This window comes from Fukomys damarensis, unplaced genomic scaffold, assembly GCF_012274545.1.
Source record: "Fukomys damarensis isolate Sample0158 unplaced genomic scaffold, DMR_v1.0_HiC HiC_scaffold_11, whole genome shotgun sequence".
In the NCBI taxonomy this organism is placed as follows: Eukaryota; Metazoa; Chordata; class Mammalia; order Rodentia; family Bathyergidae; genus Fukomys; species Fukomys damarensis.
Window position 1 is genome coordinate 10,445,158 of NW_022900923.1, and position 11,342 is coordinate 10,456,499.

At 44.3% G+C, this 11,342-nt stretch overlaps 1 pseudogene; it reads left to right on the forward strand.

Annotated features, from left to right (window-relative positions):
• The first annotated feature begins 849 nt into the window (after nucleotides 1–849).
• Nucleotides 850–11,342, forward strand: part of LOC104875176 — a 100,450-nt pseudogene continuing 89,957 nt past the window's right edge.

The window sequence follows — 11,342 nt, forward strand, 5'->3', positions numbered from 1 at the left end:
TTGTGCCGGAGCTGAATGCGAATGCGGCCGAGGCGGATTAGCCGTGCTTCCCCACGAACGCAGAAGAGTGCCCGAGTCTGGGGCGTTTGTCCCCGGGGGCGGGCTGCCCATGACGCAAGGTAACCAGAGCTTCTCCGGCGCTTCAGCCCGGGGACGTGGGCCGCTCTAATGCTTCCTGTTCTGTTGGGAGCGCGCAGGCAGCGAGGCGTAAGCCGGCGGTGGAAAGCGGGAGCTCGGCGCAGGCATTCCCGAGCGGCTGGGTCCTCCGTGCTTTCTCAGTTTTGCGGAAGGGGCGCCGGTGTTCAGTCGCCTCACTCCCGGGGCTGCAGGCCCGCCGCAGAAGCGCCCCAAAGCCCACCGAAGTCTGACTTAGGTGGTCCGTGGGTAGCGCTCTTGTTGGCACACTTAGTTTCCGGTTTGAGTGCTTTCTTCGTGCCAAGAGAAAGTGGCCCGTGAAGAGGGTGTTAGCAATGCTTCCCGATTTGCCCATGCTTTGAGAGACCCAGGGAGGGCCCTGACAAGGTTAGGCGTTTTCTGCTTCCCCACTCCGGTCTCCTGAGTGTGAATCCGGCTATGGAGTAATAATAATAATAATAATAATAATAATAATAATAATAATAATAGTAGTAGTAGTACTATTCCCCTCTACCCCCGCCCAAGCCCTAGGTGCCAGGATTGAACTCAGTCTCCTGCGTTCTAGACCGGTGCTCTACCTCTCAGCTACACCCCAGCCCAGAACGTGCATTGTTAACCAGCCCTTTGGCCGATCATTCTGCGGTGCCCTGCCTCGCCTTCCCTCAGGTCTGAAGCATAAACAATGGCGGTGATTGGAAGGAACTGATGGGGGAAATGGAGTTGCATCCGCAGGGTATGGTAGAGGGGACACAGGTTTTACTGGCCTGAGCTGAGCATCTACACCCTTTATCCCCAGGTCGCATTCTGTAGCTGGTATTTCTGCGACAGTGATGTGGGAAGCCCTTACTTCTACATTTTATTTGATCCGGTAATTTCATGTTTTTATTACCCTAGTAGAAAGCGATGGGAATAAAGCATACCGTGGTACTCGATTTAGGGTCTCTCCAAGAACACGTGCGCGTGTGGGCGTGGGCACGCACACAATTCACTGCTGGAATTTATCGAATTAATATAACAAGAGATATCTAGAGATGTGCTTTTCTGGGGATAGCAAAATATCTCATGCAAAGTCTTAGGTGAAAGGTAAGTTCTCATTTTTGAAAAATCTAATGTGTGAATATTTCATAATTAAATATAATCATTTTGCAGATGCACTATAAAAATATGGAGTCATAAGGCTTCTCAGTGTAATCAACGGTGATAGAAAAAGCCTTTCGAGATGCCTGTGGGGGAAAAAGTTGTTCTACAGAACCGAATTGTAAGTAATTGAGCCTTTCTACTGTAAGCCTCGTAACTAGCCAGTGATACAGAGTTGAAGTATAAGAATGGAGAGGTACATTGATTTTTCTCCAATTAAGGAGGCATTCAAACTTGGTTTTCTGTTTCAAAAAAAAAAAGATTTGTGCCTGCCCTGAAAGAAACTTTGAGGACTTTAATCTCTTTGAGGAAATTATATATGCAACAAACAGTAGAGGATTAAACAGTAAAATCAATGGCATAGGCAATAAATTTAGGAGGATTTGGGAGAAAATGTAAAAATTTGGGTGTGAAAGTGACTAAATAGAAAAGACAACTTAAGGGACTTAGCGTTTGCAGAACAGAAAGGCCCGGGTTAGACTGTATAGTATAAAGGAATAGTATAAAAAGCATAGAATGAGGGGCGACGTTATGTGGCTACAGCCAGTGGAGTCACTGCTGGCCTAACTGGAGAATCCGGGAAAATGTCTTGAAGTCTGGCCGGGAAGTGTTGCGTTCAGGCACTTTGTTTCCAAAACGCCCAAAGGAAGAAGGCAAAAGACACTTGTCAAAAACACCTCACCTCAGAATATAACTAATGAGCAGGGTGCAAATATCACAAAGCTTGATACAATATGAATGATGTCACCAGCAGAAGTCTGGGCTGAGAGATAATTACCTCATCTATTGATCCTTACTAAAATTAAACCTGTATTTAAAAGGTAAAATTACTCTAAATTCTGAAATATTTTACTTTTTAAAAAATCTTAAATATTTTAGGATGCAATCTGTAGTCAAGAAATCTTTTTTTTTCTATTTTACTTCCAACATTGCTTAAAATTTTTTTTATTAGTACATGTGTTCCATACATGATCACATTCTTCATAGGAAATTTATACCTGTACATAATGTATCTTAATTCTTCCTTTCCCTCCATTCCCTCTTCTTCCCCTCTACTCTTCTCCTCATCATCTACAAAAGCTTTGTTTCCATTTTTTCCCTTCCATTCTCTTTTTCTTAAGCCCTATTCCCTTTTCCCTTGTTCCCCTTCCCATGTTCTTCCTACTTCCCAATATCTATCTATCCTCCATTTTCCTCCTTATTTACTTTTTGGGTTTCTCACATAAGAGAAAGAATGCGATATTTCTGTGTTTGGTTTATTTCACTTAAAATTATGGTGTTGAGGTCCATCCATCTACCAGCAAAATTTTACCAGCTATTCCTCAGTCAAAGGGCTAATATCTAGAATATATAAAGAACCCATACGCACATCAAAAACTTAATGGATAAAGAAATGTGGTATTTATGTACAATAGAGTACTACTCTGCCATAAAGAAGGATAATTTTGAGGCTTTTTTAAGTAAATGGATACACTTCAAGAAATATTTAACACCTCTCTTGGGCGGCAGCAGCAGGAAGAGGGGCTGGGCCAGCCATAGTACTTGCCCTGGCCTAGTGTATTCAGCCACTGGTGAGATGGGTGGGATAGCAGGGGCCTCCAGAGCTGGTGGTCTGTGGGACCCACGTATGATGCTGCATTTCAGGACTGGGAGGGCTCAGGCACCTGGGCCAGCTGACTGGCTTGGCCACCAGAGCCCAGCACGTGGCGGCCTGTGTGTCTTACCCCACTCCCGACTTGCACACCCTCACTTCTCTCCTCACTAGGACTGGAGGAGTCTCTCACAGAAACCAAAGTGACTGAGGCACAGCATTGAGAAAACAAACACACACACAAAAAGAAGGTGGTGAGTTTGGGGCGTTCGGAGCATTCTGAGCATTCAGAAAGCAAGCAGATGAGCCTTTGGATGACATTAAGAGGAATCCCAGCAACCTCCTGCAGAAGGAAGACCCAGACAGTGGAGGCTTCAGGACCTGCGTTACCACAGCGCATGGGCTGGGGACCCTGAAAACTGTCACCGCCAGTGGGAACAGGCTGGAAAGGGCAGGATCCTTGAGCACTGCCCCAAGGAGTTCATCCGCCTCATGGAACTTTGCTGGGAGGAAAACTCAAAAGTTTGGCCAACATTTCCTGGTATTGAAGAGTAATTTGAAGACTTTATAGAAGATGTGAAGAGTTTAAAGAATGAAGCTTTGAAGAGAATACAGTCTCTCCAACTTGATTATGTGGCAGAACCTCCAAGCAGGTCAAACTCAGAACAGCCTGGCTTGCTGCACAGTTCCCAGGGACTTGAGATGGGACCTGTGGAGGAGTCCTGGGTTTCTGCCTCCCTGGAACACCAACAAGAAGAGCATAAATCCATTCAGAGGATAAACTCCAGGAGGAAGCCAGCTATGGTGTTTTTGGCAGCCCCATGGAGCAGACAAAACAGCAGCTCATAAAGAGTGTGGCTTATAACATAGAGGAGGAGAGGAGACGAAGGGTCTCTTGTGACCCTTTGGCATAGCCAAGACTGTGTGAGAATGCTCAGAACGCAAGGGTAAAAGGTCCTGCTTATCCCAATGCAACTAGTCATAGTAATGCAGGACACCAGCCAACAGGGCTAACCAGCCAATTCCACGTACCATACTGAAACAATGAAGTCTGTAATCTCCATGGACTTGGAACAAGACCATTGGATCCAGGAACATTGGTGCAGGAATTTGGTATGGGCTAAATCCAAACCAAATACCCAATCTGTACAAGACTCCAGTGCCTGAGATAAAACTAGCAGGAAGGACACCCACCCTTCTATTCCACTCCTTGCCACCAACAGATGGACTAATAAAATGTAGCATAAGCGACAGTACTGGCATCTGTATTGGAAACTGTCATTATATGGAATGAATTCACAACTAGACAATACATGCACAAACGTGGAAGAGGAGACAGCTTGTAAGTACCAAGTTATCTTTGATAACATCACTAGTCTGACTGACAGTTATCTAAATCCAATCAGGGGAAACCTGAGAAAGCAACGGAAACACTGTGCCTGTAAACTGGGCTTCACCAATTCTCGGATTGATGAAGTTGACCAGACTACAAGCAAGATGGACTACAGGTAAAGGTATACCAGATGCTCCAAAGGTGGCCGATGAAGGGAGGCAGTAAGGGCCCACAGTGGTCAGTCTTGCTTGGGCCCTTTGTCAGTGTTCCAGGAAAGGCCTTCTGAACCACTTGATACATACATCGTCCAGAACGAACCCTGGAGGGGCTTTGGCAGCATAAAGCAGGCCCCTCACTTGAGTGAAGAACCAGTGGAGGCATTCAGATTCTGTCCTCATTGATATGGGTTGTGTCTCTGCCTACAGACAATTTCCTGCCTTTCAAAGCTAGAGAACAGGAAGAGAAATCTGTAGCCAACAACCTACTTTTAGGAAAATGCAAGAAGGAGGACCTCTTAATGGCCCAGGACCAATCCAAAAAATGCATTTTAAAAGGGAGAGAAGTATTTCAGAAAGATCATTTTCCTTCAGCTCCTGCTATAAACCTCGGTATGTTGTTCATTCCATTCCTAGGGTTTTACTTGAGTGAGACAAAGAAAGTATAAAATAAACCAACTTTCTTATTTTATGTTCTCCACAGACTTCTCTTACAACCAAAGTCCATTAAAATTCTAAGTTCTGTCCAAAATCGTTTTCTTGTAATAACAGCCACAGCTTATCCCAAAATTACAGATCTGTTAACTTCATGTCAAATGAAGTCACTACAGGCTTTCATAAATATGTGCCATCCTACTCCATTATAGTAAATTATAAATTAATTGAAGCAACATTAATGAGTACTCTGAGGAGGAAAAAGTACAAGGGGGAAAAATCAGGTTTTCTTGGCAGTTGTTGCAAGGACCTACTACCAAGATCCCTGATTAATGTTTTTAGTTCTTTTCTTGCATTCTAATAGTTTATGCAGTTCCCAAGCCCATGTATTCCAAAGAGGGAACACATTGCAGGAGGAGGAACATGTGTGATGGCTCTACCCCAGGAAAGGCCAGAGCCACAGAGCTGATCACTGTTGAGTTGCTTCCTCAGTTTACTTCACTGTGCTGTAGAAATACAAAGTAACAAACATAACAGCTCCATTTCCTGCAACATACAACCTTTCAAAGCCCATCTGAAACTCGGGAAGGAAGGAGAATAGAAGCCTGAAGACGAGGTAGATGGTACCCACTGCCCTTAGCTCTTCCAGGAGGGAGGGAGAGAGGGCACAGGGAGGGTCAGTCTGGCTCTCAGAAGAGGTGCTGGGGTCTCGGGTTGATAATGTATTGTTAGGTCTGCTTCTGAATCCCATGAAGCCTCAGCATGCACATACAAGTGAACTTATGCAAATACACACACACAAACACACACACACACACACACACCCCTGAAACAGGGCTTCTTAGCTTTGGCACTGTTGGCACCGTAGGCCAAATAAGCCTGTCGTCCGGGCTGTCCTGTACCTTCGAGTGTATCTGTGGGCATTCTGGCCCCTCTACCACCTGCCAGTAGCACTAGCTTCCCCTCCTTCTGCCCCAGGATATCACAAAAATGCCTCTGCACATTGCTGTGTGCTCCTTGGAGGTACAGAGTCATTGGCTGGCCAAAGCACTGCTGTCAGGGGATGAGGCTCAGTTCATCTGTCCCACAGGTGTCCCGGCTCTCAACTCAGCATCAGAGCAGGCAGCCAGACAGGAACGCAAGGAGGGGCCTGGACTTCACAGGAGGAGCCTGGTGCTTTCTCAGTGTCGCCTGAGTACTTCATTGTGGTGATGTTCTAAATTCTGTAAGATTTGGAAAATAATTTATGCCTCAGTGGATTTTTTTTAAAGTAAATTTTATGCCACACATACACGAAATATTTATCTAAAATCCAGTGATACTCAAAATTTCACTTCAGGTTATTTTTCTGGATTAAAATCAAGTAAAATTAAATTAAATACTTTTAATAATTCAGAGCACAAACATCATGTCATATTTATTAAATTCTTCTATGTAACTCTCAGTTTCTGTATGCATTGCATATACATTAAAATGTCATCAGTGATATAGATCAGATGTTAATGTTGATTAGTTCTGGGTGAAGTTTAGGGTGATTTGTTGTCTTTTGAACAATTTATCTTTTTTTTTGGTACGGGGGATCAAACTCGTGACCTTGTGCTTGCGAGGCAGGCGGCAGAACCACTGGGCTAAATCCCTGCCCCTTGAACCAATTATTCATTTAAAAAGTAAGCTTACATCATGTTGATAAAAACAATTAAGTCATTAGTTAAATACTTATGTAGCCAACATGTGACAGAAACATGGGGAGAAGGGTGATCCAAAAAGGGACGGAGAAAAATAACTTTTCTAATGGTCACTTGGTTGATTGAAATGCCAAGCTTTCTTCTTTTTACCTCGTTGCTATGCATTGCCATTGAGCATATTTTATACACCCAGTGTCATGGATAAAACTGTTGAGACTCTCACCTGTCTTGACCTGGAGATGACGTTTTCGGTGGAATCTCTGGCACTATTGTTTGTCGACTCATTCTCTGGTGTCCTTGAACTCAAGGAAGAGTTCTTGCCTCACTCCTGGGGTGAATCTTGATTGGTGCAAGCCATTCCTGCTAATCTCATTTCTTTTGCCAGTGATTGGTTAAGCGTGGGCAGTTGATAACATTATGGCCAATTAGATGTGAAAGGAATATTGCCAAGTAGTGACCTTGTGTGAAAGGAATTTTTGCTTTAAAAAAACAGAAAAACTCTTCATTTTCCTACCATTGTACCATTATTGTGTGAAGAAAAAAGTCACCCAGTGACCCAGAGACAATTAAGTCTGAAGACAAAAGTCAATGTGAGAATGAGAGAGCAGAAAGAAGGAAACATTTGGGTCCTTGCTTACGTACATCTAGGTCTAATCACAATACTCTTCTAACCTACAGTCCTACCAGTGGCTCTGTGATGTGAAATAATAAATGCTGTAAAGTTTGAGGTACATTTACCTGATTTCCTGTTCTTGTCACTGAGTCTTAACAGAACATGTAACCCTGGGAAGCACTGTGACATGTACATTAGTCTGGCTACAGGGACAGAGAATCTCATATTTTTCCACAATAAGAACCGAGGTAGAATTAGAGCAAAGTCCTATTTGTTACAATTCCATGGGCTGCATTTTAGGTCACATCGACATGCACAGAAGGTTGCCTCTTATGGAAAACCTGTCCTGTGCCAAGTGCTTTATTTCATCAATCGCCATAACAACTGTAGGCCTACTGGACAGGTGAAAAACCCAAAGCACCAAGATTTCAAGGGCAAGGCCCTGCTAGGATGCGTCGAGCCAGGATTTGAAACCAGGCCGAAGTTCTTTTTCCTAGCTGCGATTGGTTCACAACTGCCAGATTACTCATGCCTGTTGTGCAGTGAGTGTATCCCTAAGCCAGAATCCCTAAGCTAATATCAAAGGAGCAAAGTTCATTTTTAAACGCATAAAGCTGACTCTTCGGAGCTGCACCTGCGAAGTCACTCTTGGCAACTTTTGTGCTGGTGTGTTCGGCTTCTGTTGTGGAAAGGAGAAGGGCACGTGGAGCCCTTCTGGCTCCTAGGGAACTGTGCCCACCCTGGGGCCCAGTGCACCTGTGCCACAGCCCCCGGTGAAGAAACAAGGAGAAGAAGAGGCGCAGGAAGTCTGGGAGCTCAGTCAGGAACGTCTGCAAAGGGCTCCTGTGTTAAAGGCTCGGTCCTGCTGGGAGACGGGGGATCCTCTGAGAGGTCTTTAGGTCGGTGGGCCTTCGAGGGGCACACTGGAGCCCCAGCCTCTCCCTCTTTCCCGCCCCGTCTCTTTTGTCCAGCTGTGAGGTGACTTTGTTCCAGCAGCTGCTTCTGTCGGGATGCACTGTGACGAGCCCAGAACATCGGGCCAATAGGTCTTGGGCTGACACCTCCGAAACTTTGAGCCAAAATCAATCTGTTCTCTTCAGAAATTGATAGTCTTTGGCTTTTTCTTCACACAGTAACAGAAGGCTAACAGAATAGGTGAAACATTTTTTGAGCCGAAACGTCCTGGGGCCATGGGGTGGAGTGGGGTGGGGCAGGGAGTGCTGAGCACTAACGCCCTTGGTCCTCACTTGGCAGCGTGAGCTGGGGTTCCTCTTGCTTCCTCACTTCATAAGTACAGCGGTTCTGGTAGTTTTGTGCCTTCAAAAGTAAAGCTACTGCATGTGTTAAAGCTCATAGATCTGTGCACCAAAGTAGTAGTAGTAATAAAAGTAATAATGATGATACATTTTACTTTATGTTAAATTTCGTGAGAAAGCTGGGCCATCATAGTGGTGCATGCACCAGCTTTGCTAGGTGACATAGAAAACAACTGTCCTAAGCCCAGAGAACAAGGCCTCAGCCTGGGACAAGAAATATGATTGTTTTCTTTCATGTGACGCCGTGAGGGACAAGTACCCAAGGAGGACAGATAAGTCCCGGTCACACCTTAGATATGAAGGCAGATTGGAGATTTGCAGAAAGGAACAGCTGGGAGTTAAGGAGGAATAACTGACTTATCACAAAAGCGGGGACATCTTGAGATGTAGGTAGAAACTGACTTCATTTTTTTCCCCACTGACCCCATTGAGCTTGATATGTGTTCTCATTTTTCCTTGCCCCTTGGAAGAAGTCTTGGTCAGATCACACAAACTTATAGAATATATACATATATAACTATATAAGTATATGTTTAGATGTATTTCTGACATGTATTCAGTTTCCAATACTTTAAAAATTATAAAATACACAATATTAAAGTCGCCATTTATGTGTATGTTTTAAATGTTCCATTCAGTGGCACTACAGTACCTTTACGTCGTTTTGTGACCATCACAACAATCCACCTTCAGAACTTTTCCATTGCCCTCCACTGAAGTCCTGTACCTATTAAATAATTCCCCACCCCACATCCTTTTGCCCCCTGATAACCACCATTCTTTCTGACTTTACTCTCTCTACCCCACGTAAGTGGAATTATACAGACTCTGTCATTTTGTGACTGGCATATTTCTCTAGGCATAACTGTCCTCAAGGTTCATCCATATTGTAGCATGTGTCAGAAATCCCTCCTTTGCAAGGCTGAGTAATATTCCACTGTATGTCTGTTCTGTACTTTCTTTACGCTTTGATTTGTCTGTGGACGCTTGGGTTGCTTCTACCTCTTGGTTATTGTGAATAATGGTGCTATAAACATGGGTGTACACTTACATGTTCGAGTCCTTGCTTTCAATATTTTGAGTATATTTCCAGAAATGGAATGGCTGTATCCTATAAATGTATTTTAAATATTTTCTTGTGAAACTGCCATGCTGTTTTCTACAGTGGCTGTGCCATTTTGCCTTCCTTGCTAGTTAGGCTTAGATAACCAAAGTCCCAGTCCAGCCAATCCCAGCTCTATTTAGTGAAACTTCAGAATGTGACATCTGTATCTTACCATAGCCTCTGCAGCTTGGGCTCTTTCCCTCTTGCTACTTCGAAGCCCCCCGGGTAAGGGTGAGGCCAGCCTTGCTTGTGGGGACCTTGGTTATAGGGAGCGTTCACAGGGCCTCTGTGTCCCATTGCTTCCCACACCGTGGATCCCCATTGTCTGTCCAGCCAGGCACATCTGCATTTTTCTCTTTCTCTTTTTCTTCTTAGAGAACCAGCAGTTTCCTTATAATGTTCTCTGAGGGTCAGACGAGCAATGAGTGGGAGTCAATCACCCCACGCCTCAGGTTGGGGAGAGCTGGGCCTGCCTGGGGATGCTGACTTGATGGCCAGGTAGAAAAGGAACTCTTCTTTCAAAGGAATTGCTTTTTCCCTCCCAAGTAAATGCCTCTGATGGTTGCTTGTGGAAGGTACTCTTGTTACAAGGTGCTTGCAGACGTCAGGACCTGGTCCCAAGAGCACTCAGAATCCTCTGCCTTGCTCTCCTACTGTCCAGGGAAGTTCCCATCCAGGGTGCCCAGCCACTGGCAACTGTGAGCCTGGAGACTGAAGCCATAGCTGCAGTAGCATCACCCTCATTGTAGGAACTGGAAGAAGACTCACTTGAGTTTTAAAATGTTTAGTGAAATGGAAGTGGATGAGTAGATGTACAACTGCAAAGTCGTTCAAATGCAGAAGGTGATAGAGAGGGCTCAGAGATAAGCATAACAGACAGATGCTGTCAGAAGAATGAACAATTACATACACGGATCTAGAAGAATGAAAAGTAACGGGAGTGCCTGAAAAGACATAAAGGAAGCAGATTTTGAATATAATATCCCATCTGGTGTGTGGCTATTTTATACTGGGCCATTTTTTATGAAGTCCAAAGAAATTCCATGTGACGATAAGATGTTTTGGAGAATGGGAAAGAGGCTGAGATGTGGGCCTTGATTTAGGCTGCAGGATAATGTCCTTTACCTGTCCAATAGACATTTGTCTATGTCTTCCCCCCAGAAAGTGTTGGGCGGAGTTCATTCCAGGAGTGACTCATGATTGACCAAACTTTATTTTTTATTTTACTAGAGATTGGTCTAGGGATGGACGTGAAACTCCATGTTGGCGTAAGAAATTAGAGGAAAGTTATAGAAGGTTTACCATCCTGAGTGAAAAGTGACCCTAGCAAGGGCAGGTGTTTGCCTTTCTTGTTTGCTGGGATATTAATACCTGATGCACTGTCAACTAACTGTGGGTTCTGAGTTGACAAAGAGCGTGAAAAACCAGTATATGGAACATAGTGGAACAGAGGGATGGGAAGAGTTTGGACCTATGAAGGTGCCCTCGGACTTCTGAACCACCCTGAAGCCCCTCCTTGCTTTCGTTTCTTGAAAGGATAACGGTGAATAATCTTTTTTATTTTCTTTTGGTGCTGGGAATCAAACCATGCAAAATGTACATGGGAAGCACACTCTGTCATAGAACTACACACCAGCCCAACAATGAACAATCTTTATCACTTAAGATTGGTGAATTCGTTTCTTCCTCCTGACCTAACACATGCAAAGGGAATACAACAACCAACTCTTGTGTATTTCTTACTTATGTATTCTTTTTTTTTTTTTTTTTTTTTTTT